The sequence below is a fragment of the Grammomys surdaster genome, unplaced genomic scaffold (genome assembly GCF_004785775.1).
Source record: "Grammomys surdaster isolate TR1022 unplaced genomic scaffold, NIH_TR_1.0 197, whole genome shotgun sequence".
NCBI classification, from domain to species: domain Eukaryota; kingdom Metazoa; phylum Chordata; class Mammalia; order Rodentia; family Muridae; genus Grammomys; species Grammomys surdaster.
In genome coordinates this window covers 404,778-419,243 of record NW_021604642.1, presented here as the reverse complement: position 1 = coordinate 419,243, position 14,466 = coordinate 404,778, and the positions used below count along the sequence as shown (strand labels likewise).

Below are 14,466 nucleotides of genomic sequence, written 5' to 3'. Positions count from 1 at the left end.
TGGTAAAGAAATGACCAATACTGCAATATATCCTAGTAAAGGTATTCCATTTCATTTTTATTTTATTGTATTTTTTGGTTTTTTGAGACAGGGTTTCTCTGTGTAGTCCTGGTTGTCCTGGAACTTGGTCTGTAGACCAGGCTGGCCTAGAACTCATAGAGATCCCCTTGCCTCTGCCTAAAGCATTAGATTTTTAGTAGGAGATTTCCTACTAGGTGAGGGGAACAAATGAAAGAAAACAGCCAGTTCTCAGATGTATTGACAATGATATTTTATACTGGAAGGAAATAAAACAAAGTTCTCATGATATATAGGAAACACAACATAACCCAAGCAGTCAAATGTCTGACTTGGATCCTCAGGATCTGTTGGCAGTTAATGGTTGCTTCTGTGATGTAACTCATAATACAGTAAATACTGCATCCATGCTCACGCAAGCAACCCCAATTAACCTCAGTGGGTCACAAACACTAATGAAATGTAGCAAAACAAAAGCCATGAAAGTAGAGGGGAACATAATAGTTAGAAGAAAGGGCTCAGTGGGAAGGGGACGAGAGGGTAATGGGGGGTGAAAATACTCACTTGAAATTATCAAAGAATAAAAAATAAATGACTGACACAGAGGTTTCTTAAAAGTAACAATTTTTATTTGTAGCCAAAGTGTTATGAGCTGAATTGCATCCTTTCACCAAACAAAAAAGTTCACATGTTGAAGACCTAGGCCCAGGTACTTGAGAATGAGTGTTTAGCTGAAGGCAAGGCCTTTCCTAAGAGGAGGAGGGCAGCGGGTGGAGCTCCGCCCTGCAGCACTTGACTGGAATTTGCTCAGTCAAAGGCTACATTCCCAGTATCGTCAAAACAACTTTTAAAAGATGTGAATTGTTCACATAAAGACACCAAAGGCATGCCATGGCAGCATACAGTTGAAATTCGAAGGCTAGCCTGAGCTATACAACAATATCCATTCTCTAACAATAAATAGCCAAAAGAAAGCAAGGGAAAGGCTGTGTCACGAATGACCAAGGCAGCCTCTGCCAACCAAGGATAGATGCCTCAGAGAAATCAAACCTGCCAACACCTGACCTTGGGCCTCTAGCTTCCAGCACTGTGAAATACATTTCTGCTGTTTCTGACACCCTGTCTCTGGTGGGCTTTTTAAATGACGTCCTGAGTCTACAAGCTTGTCAACCTACACTCACTCAGGAAATACTGTTCTTGTGGCCCCCTTCTTAAGCAAGCTGCTACAGAACAAACTCTAGAAAAATAAAAACAGCTGGGAAAAACATCCACAAAGGACTGTTTGTGACCATTAGATAAACTAACTAACTAAATATACATAAATCCATGTAGAACTGCAATTCAATGATGGCTGTCAGTATGAAAGTGCAGTTTATAATAACTGCCAATGGAGTACCGGAGCAGACAGGGTGCAAACAGGTTCTCTGGGTTCACCATCCTGTTAGCAGTGGAAGCATTAATATTCCACTCAGAGACAGTTGTGTATGGCATGGAGTATAAAGCTAGTGCATAAATAATATGATAATTTAAGCCTATTATCTCCTGTACTTGTGGATTCTCAAGGATGAAAGAAAGGAGATTCAGAGGTAGACAGCTAAGAAAACCCCTGAAGACCAGAGTTTGAAAAAACAACACATCAATATGTCCTGTCCAGTTTTTCCTTAAAAGGTTTGAAACGCTGATGAACTCAGTACCTGTGAGTATTGCTTCTAGCATCCAGACAGACAGTGGCCTTGAGATACCATTTCCTACAAAAAAGAAACCAGGCCTTTTTAGAGAAGTGATTTCAGGTCTATTCCAGGAAATGTATAAAATGGGCCTGAAGCATCAATTTGGTTTAATTTCTGAGTTCATGGAGATTTTTTTTTTTGGGTCGCTGACATATTTTAAATAGGAATAAATCAAATAACTGCTTTGAAAAAAATTAATGAGAAAAAGCAAACATTTACATTGCTTTCCCTTAACAAACTATACCATTGGCCAACCAAATAATAGGAGAGGAGATGTTTTTCTTTATCCTAGAAAATCGACGAAGAATAATAGAATCCAAATGTCACCATTCTACAACCCTTAATGAATAAATGGATCTAGGCTTTAAGCAACAAATGGCTACTAATACCACAGAGAGACAGTAAACATCATGTGCCTTCTACTAAAAGAATATAAATATCATCTATGAACTAGTCTTGTTAAAAACCCTCTTGCCTGAACCTGATCAAATCAACTAGTAATATAAAAAAAAAATACAAATTAGGCATGTACTGGGAACAACGAGGCAGGATCATGTTCAAGGCTATCCTCAGCTATGTAGAAAGTTGGTAGGCAACCTGGGCTACATGAGACTCTGTCTTAAAACAACAACAAAAAAATATAGTATATAAACTGGCAAAATAGCTTAGCAGATAACGACGCCTGCCATGGAAGTGTGCTGACACATATGTATCATGTACACACCAATAATACATCTGTTAAAATATTTAAAGAAAATACAGTACAGGGAATATGGTAATCTAGATAACAGAGACACAATCAACAACACCCAGACTTAGCGACTATATAGGTCAAGTGGTCCAGTTTCTGCAGTAAACAAGTTGCAAGAGAAAAAAGTTCAGAAAAGGATTGGGGGTGTGGCTCAGTGTTCTAGAGCTTACCTAGCATACAGGGAGCACTGGGTTCGATCCCCTGCAGTGTTTAAAGAAAAAGAAAGGCCAGGGTTGTGGTGCACACTTTTGATCCCAGCACTTGGGAAACAGAGGCAGGTGGAAGTCTACATGGTGAGTTCTAGGACAGCTAAGGCTACACAGAGAAATCCTGTCTCAAAAATAGAGGTGTGGGTTAGGAGAAGAAAGAAGAAAATATATTAGCTAGTTGAGTAAGTGTAGGGGCCAGTGCAGTCAGAATGCTAGGGTGGGGGCACTGTTTTGTTTTTAACGATTTTTTTATGTGCATTGGTGTTTTGCCTGCATCTGTGTCTGGGTGAGGGTGTTGGCTCCCCTGGAACTGGAGTTACAGCTGGTTGTGAGCAGCCATGTGGGTGATGGGACTTCAACCCAGGTCCTCTGAGAGATCAGCCAGTGCTCTTACTCACTGCACTATCTTTCCAGCCCCTTGATTTTTTTGTTTTTACTATTTTAATTTAAAACTTAGGTCTAGATTGGAGACATGACTCAGCAGTTAAGAGCAGTGGCTGATCTTGCAGAGAACCAGAGTTTGGTTCCCAGTACCCATGTAGAAGCTTACAATTGCATGTAATTCCAGTTCCAGGGTGTCTGATACCCTCTCCTGTCTCTGTGAGCACCAGCCACACACATGGTACAGATTCAAACATTTGGGCACTCACACACACACATAAAAATGTAAAAAACAAATCTTTTTAAAAATTAGATCCATATGCACTGGTGTTGGAAGATGTCCAAATTCTGTAGTAATTTTTTTTAAAAAATCAGAACAGTATGTTCAGTAGGCTCAAATTTTTCTTTAATAAAATATATAAAACTGGGATTATGTAAAGAGACTTCATATAAATATACAGCAGTCCACAGAGCTGTTCTCAGGGCTGCTATTACAGAGGAGTTGCCTGTTTGAAATCTCATGGGCATGTTTTACTTTTGTAATTAGCAAAAATGCTCAAGGAAAGGCAGATGGAGGGAAATGAAAGAAGGAGGGAATAGAAGGAAGAATAGAAAATCTCATAGGTCTTAAGAACCCTTCAGATTATAAACTGAGGCATTCTTCTGACTCAATCACAATTAAACAATGAGCAACACTAGGCTTTGGTAAATAGTAAGAACCACTTCCTAAAGTGACTCTCAGAGTATTTTGTATCCATGTTTAAAATCCATAGTTTGGACTGGCTAGCCCACTATGGTTACCCAGTAAAATTTACAGACTGAGCTGGGGATTGTTGTTCTGCTGGATAAAGCACTTATCCAGCATGAGCATGGCCAGGGCCTCAAACTCGGCACTACAAATAGTCTAAAAGCATGAAAATTCACACACCTTCAGGCATGGATTCCTGATGGGGTCTGGTGGGGCAGTCAGTACTTAAAAAACAAGCTACTGCTTCAAGTTTTAGCAACTTTCTTCTCTTTAACTTTGATGCTTTGAAGGAGGCAACGCCCTTATCTTTCTGTTTATCCTATATGCCAGTAGCTCTCAAGAGTATAGTCCCCAAACCACCATAAACAAACTTTTAGGCCCCATCTAGACCTACCAAGTAGGAATATCTCTGGGCAGGATGCAGCAGTTTTCTGATAAGGTCTCTAGCAGGATTGCCAGATAAAACACAGAGGACTCAGCTAAGTTTGAAGTTTAGATTAATGATGTATGAATTTTTACCAAAAATATTTGTAGCAATTGAGACATACTTATATTCAAATTTAATAGAACATTCTGGCTTTTCGGGGGTGGGTGGGCGTTGGTTGTTTTCTCAGTCTGGAAGCTTCCCTTCCAGGGTGTTGTGCTCCGTGTTTGCTTGAGAAGGACTAGGGCAGAGGTAAGGCAGGAGGCTTGCATTCTGACTGACACGACTGCACTGTTTTTCAAATTCCATAAAAATGATTGTCATCTCCTTAAGACAGACAAGACTCATGACAAGGAAGCAGAGATGTGGGGACAGACAGTCAGCCTGAGGGCCTAAGGTAAAGTTTAGGAGCAGAAGAGGCCTGGATTTTACCAGAAAATTCTACCATTCTAAGTGACTTCAGCTCCAGAACTCATGAAGCCCTGCCTGCACACCAAGATGATTGTGAATGAGAAAGGGATGGGGTAGGCATTGGGCTTGGGGGGCAAGGCATCTGAGAAAGGACAAAATATCCTTTAAACTTTTTTTGTGTTTGTTTATTCATTTGTTTCAGACAGGATCCATATGTAACCCAAACTGATTTCAAACTCATTATGTAGCCCAGGCTAGCCTTAAGATTGCAATCCTCCTATTTTTATGCCCCAAGTGCTGGCATCACAATGTGCATCAACATACTTGTTAGGAAAAAAAAAACACTTTCTAATGGAGTGAGAACATGGCTTCTTCATATTCATAAGACAGGAAAAAGGCTGACTTCGACGGCCAAGGTCAATTTGTGCTCACATCAGGCTGATGGTCACTAACTCTAAAGGTAAAAATTGGAGAAGAGATACTTCCTTAGAGGATAAGGAGGCTCCTGGGCAATCCTGTCCCTGTCCTGTCAGTGTTTAAGGCAATAGTTCCCAATCAGGGGAGATTTTAACCCTTGGCAATGTTTGGAGACATTTTTGGTTGTCAAAACATGGTGTGGGCATCTTGAGACATCCTGAGACACTCTTCAACTGCACTCACAGCCTAAGATGGTCAAAAATGTCAAGTTCCAAGTCCCGGAAATGACTCTAAAGTACATTAATGAGGAGAATGAGCTTCCTCCTTCCCCACGGCCTCTTCTCCCTCTTCTCCCGCCTCTCCCACCGCAAGACCTGGACTCTCCTCTCCCATGAGGATAAGCTACGTATGCACATTCCTGTAACTCATAAGGGAGATAATGTGTCAGGATTCTAATCTGTACAATGTGGGTAAAAATACTTAGCTCATATGGTTGTTACAGAGACAAAATGAGTAACTTAACAATTTAAATTCAGGTATTTATTGAGCACCTACATTATGTGCCAGGTATTCAGAGCCCACACACAGTCTTTGTTAGTGGGGAAGAGTCAGACCTAATCCCCTTGCTTCCTTCCCAGAGAATTAGAGGGAGCAGTCAATACCTTCTTTAGAAGAGCTACCTGAGCATTCGCTTCTGAGGAGAGCAACAATACCAACCAACCAGAGCTCCCAGGGTCTAAACCACCAGCCTGGGAGCACTTAGGGAGGGACCCATGGCTCCAGCTGTACATGTAGGGGAGGATGGCCTTGTAGGCATAGGTGGGAGAGGAAGTCCTTGGTCCCATGAAGGCTGGATACCCTAGTGTGGGGGAATTCGAGGATGGGGAGGTGGGAGTGGGTGGGTGGGTGGGTGGGCGCACATCCTCATAGAAGCAGGAGAAGGGAGGATGGGATAGGGGGTTCCTGGGTGGGAGGGAAATGGGGAAAGGGGATAACATCTGAAATGTAAATAAAGAAAAAAGAAAAAAAAGAAGAAGAGCTACCTGAATCTGTTCTATCAGTCTGTGGTGATTTGCTAATCTCACCTTTACTTCCAAACACGACACCAAAGCTAACATACCATATTTATCTACTTCATGTGTTGACAGCTTCATATATGTCCATAATGAGTAGTCATTACATACATGTCATTTTCAACCTCATGACTCTCCTCCTCCTCTCTCCCATGCTGAAACCCCTGTCTTCTTCCCAACAAATTCCCCAGACATTTCTCTAATTTAAAAAATAATCATTTAAAAATTAGATCTAGGCTAAGCTAGAGAAATGGCTCAGCAGTTAAGCAGCTCTTGCCGAGGACCAGACTTTGGTCCCCCACCCAAACCCCAATTCCCATGTCTTGTGGAGGAGGGGAGCCAGCCACCAGCACGTTGGTCTTAATCATCAAAAGAAGCTCGGGCCTGGGGGCGTGGCTCTGTAACAGAGCTCACACCCCTGGTTTGTGTTTTGTTTTTGTAAACAGTGTACCTACCCTCCAGAATTCTCTTAGCAAAGCACTCCCTCCCCCCCCCTCCTTTCCTTCTTTATTAACAAGCCCTGGGAAGTTTTAGCAAAGACAAATTAACATTTTTGCATGTTTTACCTTTTACCAATCTGTTCTGGCATGTTTGTAATACCAGAACCACCTAGAAAAAGAAAAGCGGGTCATTTCCCTCACTAGCAACTGCCATTCCTACTTCCCTAGAGCGGCTCCACATTCTTTAGTGGAGACAGCAGATTCGCACTGATTTTATGCAAAGTGTTGCAGTAACTGCACTGTCAATTTCCCCGAGGTTGCTCAGTGATGACTTAGAATGTTAGCCATCATATGATCACAGAGGATGGTCATATAATAAATCAGACCTGATTTATCACCAGAATTTATAATACCACACCTAGATCCGGGGACACATCCACGACGTTAATCTAGCCAGTGTTCAGCCTGACCTGATTAGTAGCAGACCAGAAGAGCCAGGATGTCTGCAGTCAGTACTTCAAATGAGTTAAGCCTTTCCACCCTTGAGACTTCTGTCTATTGTCACAGTGTGAAGTGGCCCCCTCCCCCTTTAATAGCCCTAACCTCTTCAGCAACCAGGATTTCCCTGGCCCATCCTCCTGCAAACTTCTTTTCTGAAGCCCTTGATCTTCATTCACAGTTCTTACCATGAATTCAATATGTTCATTATTCAGTTCCAAACAAGGCAATTTATAGAAGAAAGTCAAGATGCCAAAAATGAAGAAGTCTGTTCTACTAAGGAAATAGAAATAAAATATTAATGTGATGCTTCTCACAAAATTAATGAAAATTACAATATCTGGTACTGGTGAAGATTCATGGAAATGGGCACTTTTGTTCAATAGAAACGTGAGCTTTTGTAACCTTTTAGAAAAATCAAGCCAGGCAGTGGTGGCGCACGCCTTTAATCCCAGCACTTGGGAGGCAGAGACAGGCGGATTTCTGAGTTCGAGGCCAGCCTGGTCTACAGAGTGAGTTCCAGGACAGCCAGGACTACACAGAGAAACCCTGTCTCGAAAAACCAAAAAAAGAAAAAAAGAAAAAAAGAAAAATCATCTGGTAATATTTAATATTTGCTAAAGTTTAAAATATATACACATATCCCTTATATACTAAGACAATTCTCCCAGAGCACCTTAAATGTGCATGTACGAATATGTTTGTGGCCACAGGAAACTGAAGGTGAATAATAATATGATATAAATTAAGGAACATGATTGACTAAGCCTGCATTACTGAGGAAATGCCCAAATTAATAACATATTATTTATAATTTTGCCGGTGATAATATTGCTACAGTAAATACCCTTTCTCTTGATGATTTTTATTTTTCAATTGGTGTCTTCACCTAGAATACAGTAGACAACTATTAGAGAGCTAGGTATGAGGTTGCAGATGTGTTCAGTTGATAGACTGCTTGCCTAGTATGCAGGATTTGATCCCCAGCACTGTATTACTGGTGATAGTGGTACATATCCCAGCACTCAGGAGGTGAAGACAGTAGGAGCAGGAGTTCAAAGTCATCCTTGGCTTCATAGTGAGTTTGAAGTCAGCATGGGTCACCTGAGACCCTGTCTCAAAAAACCAGAAACAACAAGCAGAGGCTGGAGACACAGGTCAGTTGGTAAAAGTGCCCGCTACAGAGTCATAAGGCCTAGAATTTGGATCCCAGCACCCATATAACTAGCCAGGCATTGTATGCATGCCTGTATTCTCAGCTCTGAGGCAGCCAGAGATAGGAACATTGCCGGGTTTGCTAGGCTGGCTGGATTCCAGCCTAGGTGACAAACTGTGAGGCCTAGGTTCAAGGAGAGACCCAAGATATATGACTCAAAGACTCAAAGAAATATGAATAAATCTAGGATGGGCACAGTAGCTCATACAGGCAGGTACCTGTGAGTTCCAGGCCAACTAAAGCTAGGCTACATGGCTATACTCTATCTCCAAATAATAAATAAATAAATAAATAAATAAATAAATAAATAAATAAATAAATGCTTTATTACAGAGAAATACATGTCAAGCAATGTTACAATGTATCTTCATAAAACAAAAAACAAAGACATAGAAAAAGTCTTGAAGTGACTCAAAGTCAAAAACACATCACTTACAGAGAGCCCCAGTCTGAATGAGACTGCATTTCTCACTTGAAGCCATGCAAGACAGAATGAAGTAGAACATCTGTCAAGTGCTGAAGCAAATGAACTGTCAGAACACAGCAGAACACATGATGAACTTAGAGCTGTGCCCACATGTAGAAAACTGCAACCTCAAAAAATGATAAGGGTCGGTGAAAAGAACTGAGAACGGACTAAGAGAGCTTCCGTGGCCAAACTAGAACAATGTAAGCAAGAAAATGAAGAGGTGTTAAATTATAACCCAAACTATAAAATACATACCCATAAGTCCATGCTGATACATATAAATGACTGTTACACTGAACAAACAAATAGTAGACCGATACATTTGGAAACACATGCATGAGGAAGAATAGACAAATGACTTATTCTAAGAATATCTATAGACACTCTTCCCTCAAAGAAGTGAAGTGTAACTCTATTCTTTCACTTTGGGCATACATACTGACTTCCAGAAGTCTAGTATAGAAAGAAGGCAGGAGTAACTTTATTGTGAAGACAACGAAGTCGGACAAATACTACCTCGGCCAGGTTATAAAGATCAACACTGACAGTGGTGGGCCATTTTGAAAGTCGATATCTGTGACACAACATGGTGAAAATTTGTCTACTTCTGTAGTCTTCCCCAAGTTCATAACTCAGTTTAATAGTGAAAAATGCATCACACAGATTCCATGATTTTACAAAACTGACAAGTAGTCACCAAAACCATCAAGGTTTTAAAAATAAGTGAGTGAAAAACAGTCAGAATCCAGAGGAACCAAGGAAGCAGGATGACTAAGTGCAATGTGATGTTCTGGACAGGATCCAGGAACAGATGGAAAACAACAGATAAGAGCAACTAAGGGACCCTAGGGGCTAAGGAGATGGCTCTGTCTGCAAAAGAGGTAGTGACACAGCATGAGGACATGAGTTCAAATCACCCCCTGGAAGAGGCCATTCCCTATATGCCTATAGTCCCGGTGCTGTACGTGCTGGAATCTGAGTTTCTGGGGCCTGGTGGCCGCTGGCCTAGCTCTAGGTTCTGTGAGTCTCTCTAAGGGAATGAGGTGGAGAATGAGTATGACATCTGACAGCCACCTCTGGAAAACATTGTCCTCTCACCTCCGCCTGTGTTCACAGCACCACCCCACTACTGCCACGTACGCACAACAATAACTGATTTTAAGTTAAAACTTGGGGGGCAGATGCAAAAGGATTTCAAGTGTAAGGCCAGCCTAGGTTACATAGTAGGACCCTGTGTATATGTATGTGTGTATATATGTGTGTGTCTATATATATATATATATATATAAAACTAAAAATTCACAGGGAAAAAATAATGATATAGAAAGAGAGAAACATGAGAAACAAACAGGAAACAAGGGCTAAAATGTCAGAGTCCAGGCTTAAGATTATGAGTTTGTGTTCTCCAAAAATGTATGTTGAAGTCCTCAAGCTCAGAACCGTTAAGTGACCTTTTGTAGTAATAGAGTCGATGTACAAAGAAGCCATTAGTGGGCTGGAGAAAAGGGACTGCGATTAAGAGCACTTGCTGCTTTTGCAGAGGACCCAGGTTCAGTTCCCAACACTTACATGATGCTTTACAACCATCTTTAACTGCACAGTGCCAGGAGATTTGATATCCTCCTCTGGCTTCCATGACACCAGGCACACATGAGATGTACATACACATTGACATGTGTATGCAGACAAAACATCCACACACATAATTTTTTTAAAAAAGCCATTAGGGTGAGTCCTAGACCTAAAAAATCCAATTTCCTCCTTAGAAATCAGAAGGCAGAAATCTAAAGAAATGTATAGAGACAGAGAATAGCATTTGGAGACTGATGCAGAGGAAAGATGGCCCTGCGAAGACAGGACAGAGATTGGAATTAAGCTGCTGCAAGCCATAGAACACCTAGGGCTACTCCACCAAAGCCATCACAACGATTCTTCAATCTAAGCTGGACCAGGCAAAGAAAAATCCTCCTCCAGAGGCTCTGCCAACAACTCCCCACTCCAGAAGTGTTCTATGGCTCGAATCACAGCAATCTTAGGGACACTGATGTGATTTGATGCCTAAAAATGTAAATGGCCCAGTTAAAATATAGAGACTGGTAGACTAAATTAAAAAAAATCACAAGCCAAATATATATCATTTGCAGGAAAGTCACATAAAATGTAATACAGTTATCTTGGGGAAAAAAAGATGGGCAAAAAACTGTATCCCACAGAGAAGTATGGGTTAACTTGATATATCAAAACCTAGTGTACATCCACTACAGTATGGTCAGCTGAGGAAATCAAGTTGGAGGGTACTTTACATGTGTGTGTAAAATAAAGAGACTCATTTTTATAAGAAAATATTCATTATTAGGGCTGGAGAGATGACTCAGCAATTAAGAGCACTTGGCTGCTTTTGCAGACCATCCAGGTTCTAGTTGCCTTATACCTCCAGCAGGGAAGCTACACCTCAGGCCTCTGTGGCCACCTACACTCACATGCACATACTTCCACACAGGCACATAAATAATAATAAAGCAAATCTTTTTAAAAAATCCACTATCAACATCATATACTTTCTACATATGCATACACACACTCATAAATACTATGTAAAAGGCCATGTATATTGGTGTCTCAATGTCCAAGTGGACAGTAGGAGGTTGTCAAAGGGGAGACATCATGATGATGATGGCAATTATGATAATTAATACTTTGCAAACAGGAGCACACTAGCCAAGTCTTTTGAGGCAAGGACTTATTATGTAAAGCAGGCTGCCTGGAGCTTGTAGCAATCCTCTTGCCCTTGCTTGCTCCTGAGTGCTGGGACTGCAGGCGTATGCCACCATGATGGGCAGATTTTAATAATCTTATGAATTTCTAGTGGCTTAATCAGGACACATAAGCATAAGCACACAGAGGTAGGGAATGTGTTTCTCAAGCTGTTGCTTTGCTGAACTTTGTGTTCTTCTAAAGATATTCTAAATTGTTAGTGAGAAGTTAAAAGTAGGTAAAAACAAATCAGTGGTCCTGTAGAATTCCTTCTTGGAGATGCTTACCGAGTTAGACACCGTGGTTATTTGCATATTTTCCCAGTTCCCGTGGTAGTTGGCTCTTTTTTTATACTGTGGGAGAGCTTTTACATATTATCTGTCTTTTATATGTATCTCTATATATACAAGATAGGAAAGAGAGTATTAACTTGATCATCTTGTATCTTTGAATTACTTTGCTTGTTATGATGAGAATATACTAGCTTTTTAATCTGAAATACACTTGAAATTAGCAGCAACATTAACAACAAACTGAACTGAAAAACCCACCTTTTCTCACCAAGGAACTATTGTTCCTTTCTCTACTTTAGTAATAGTGTCATCACTTTTACGAGAGATCTGTCATGCTAGGTCACTCCTGTAATCCTCCACCCTTCTTAATTAGTCATCGAATCCAGATTCTAGTTATAAATATCCCTACCCTCCTCTAATTAATCATAAGTCCTATCCTAAATCTTTTCTAAAATCCCTTCCCTTCTCCAGCGCCCTGGTCAATAAGGCTTCTGTCAGTTTAGACTTTTGTCATCTGAGTGTTTCAATAGCCTTTCCTGTAATCCCCTCTGTTACCCCTCCACCTATTCTCTTTCAATAATGCACTCAGTGTATAGCTTTCTAAAAGGTGTCAGTGTATATTGGGGCATAGCAATGCACATATCATTATTATTATTATTATTATTATTATTATTTTAATAGTTACAGTTTTGAATTCTTTTTTGTAGATTTATTTATATTTTTGTAGATTTTATTTTACATATATGAGTACTCTGTAGCTGTCTTCAGACACACCAGAAGAGGGCATCAGACTCCATTACAGATGGTTGTGAGCCACCCTGTGGTTGCTGGGAATTGAACTCAGGACCTCTAGATGAGCAGTCAGTGCTCTTAACTGCTGAGCCATCTCTCCAGCCCCTAATAGTTGCACTTTAATGTCAATATAAATAAAACATATCCTAAGTTCATGATTCCAAAGACAAGACATCAAACTGTGAATGGAAAATACAGTAAGTGAAATGTGGAAAGCACCACTTCACAGTGTAGGATACAAACTGTATGTGTCTTTAAAATGGCGTTCCTACCCTACCTTTCCACTGTCGCCTTAAGGAATGTGCCCTTTTGTTAGAGAAAGCCTTCAGACTGCTCCCAAACATTCCATATCCCTTCTTCCGTCCCTGCCCTTTGTCCTCATGTCGTCGTCCCTAACGTCTGCCTACTAGACATCTCCTTATATAAACTCTACTGCTTGTTCAGCTGAAAACCAAACACAGACCTTTTATCAAAGTTACCTAGGAAGCAGAGGCAGGAAGATCACAAGTTAGAAATCTACCTGGTGAACTTAGTGACACCACCTCTTAAAACTTTTGTTTTAAAGGCTAAGGGTATAGCTTGGTTGTAGGGTGCTTGCCAAGATGCATGAGACCCCAGGTTTGATCCCTAGCATTGTTCTCTCCTCAAAACCTTTAGCTCAAATATTTCTCCACTGAGGAATTCTCCTCAGACATTCTCCAGCTCACATATTGTTTCCCCACAGCATACTTTATAATATGGCCATTATTTGTTTACATGTGCTCCCCACAGGACTACTTCTTACTTAACTTTTATCCTAAAGACTTACAAGGTACATGGCATTAATGACTTATTTCCACCTTGCAGCTTACTGTGACATTTCAGTCAATGACAGATGCAAACAGGATGGATACACTCTACTTCCGGCCTATGTTCTGTCTGCAATGTGAGTATGTGGAAGCACAAAATGTTAAGATAATAATGGAACCACCTCATGAACTGCTTCTCAGATTGCATTCCTATTGTTAATTGTCATAATACTATACTCTCAAAATTTAAATTGACTGAAAAGATTAAAGTCTGGAATCTAGAGAGAGTGTTCCCTAAAGGCAATCTGTGCTGCATGTTATTTATTATATGTTCCTTTCTTCCTTTCTTTCTTTCTTTCTTTCTTTCTTTCTTTCTTTCTTTCTTTCTTTTTTTTTTTGGTTTTTTGAGACAGGGTCTTTCTGTGTAGCCCTGGCTGTCCTGGAACTCACTCTGTAGACCAGGCTGGCCTCGAATATATGTTCCTTTCTTATAGACATTACTCTTGGTCACCTGGAAAAGACTATACAGCCCTTCCTTAATGTTTTAAGTATAGAAACAGAGCAGGTTAGAAAGGTCTGATTTATATCATTTAGCATAATGTCTCTTTTTTATTTTGTTTTGATGCAGGGTCTCATATAGGCTAGGCTAGCCTTGAACTCCCCATGTAGCTGAGGGTGGCCCTGAACACTCGATGTTAGGAATCAGACATCTTTCTCATAACTATAGATTCCAGCTGTTCTAAAGGTCAATCATAAATGTGTCACAGAAAATCTACCTTAAAACTCAGGGGCTAGTGAGCTGGCTCAATGAACAAAGCTCTACAAGTGCTGGCACCTCAGCTTCATCTCCAGAACCCACATAAAGCTAGACAGTGAAAAACAACTCTACACAGTATCCTCTCACCTCTGAAAGTGCACCTGACATGCACACTCCCAACAACAAGTACCACCACCACCACCACTACTACTACTGCTACTACTAAATTTTGAAAGAAAAGTTCAAAGTCTAAGGGTGTAGGTCAGTTGGTGGAGTGCTTGCCGAACATGCATGAAG

General features: G+C 40.6%; 1 protein-coding gene and 1 non-coding gene across 2 annotated transcripts in view; both read right to left on the bottom strand.

Annotated features, from left to right (window-relative positions):
- The window catches only part of Snx12 (sorting nexin 12), a 113,672-nt gene that overhangs the window by 28,514 nt on the left and 70,692 nt on the right, over positions 1-14,466 (bottom strand). The window lies entirely within an intron of this gene.
- LOC114623371 lies at positions 6,992-7,111 on the bottom strand. The gene has a single exon (XR_003711762.1). It is a non-coding gene; the product is annotated as a small nucleolar RNA SNORA72 (small nucleolar RNA).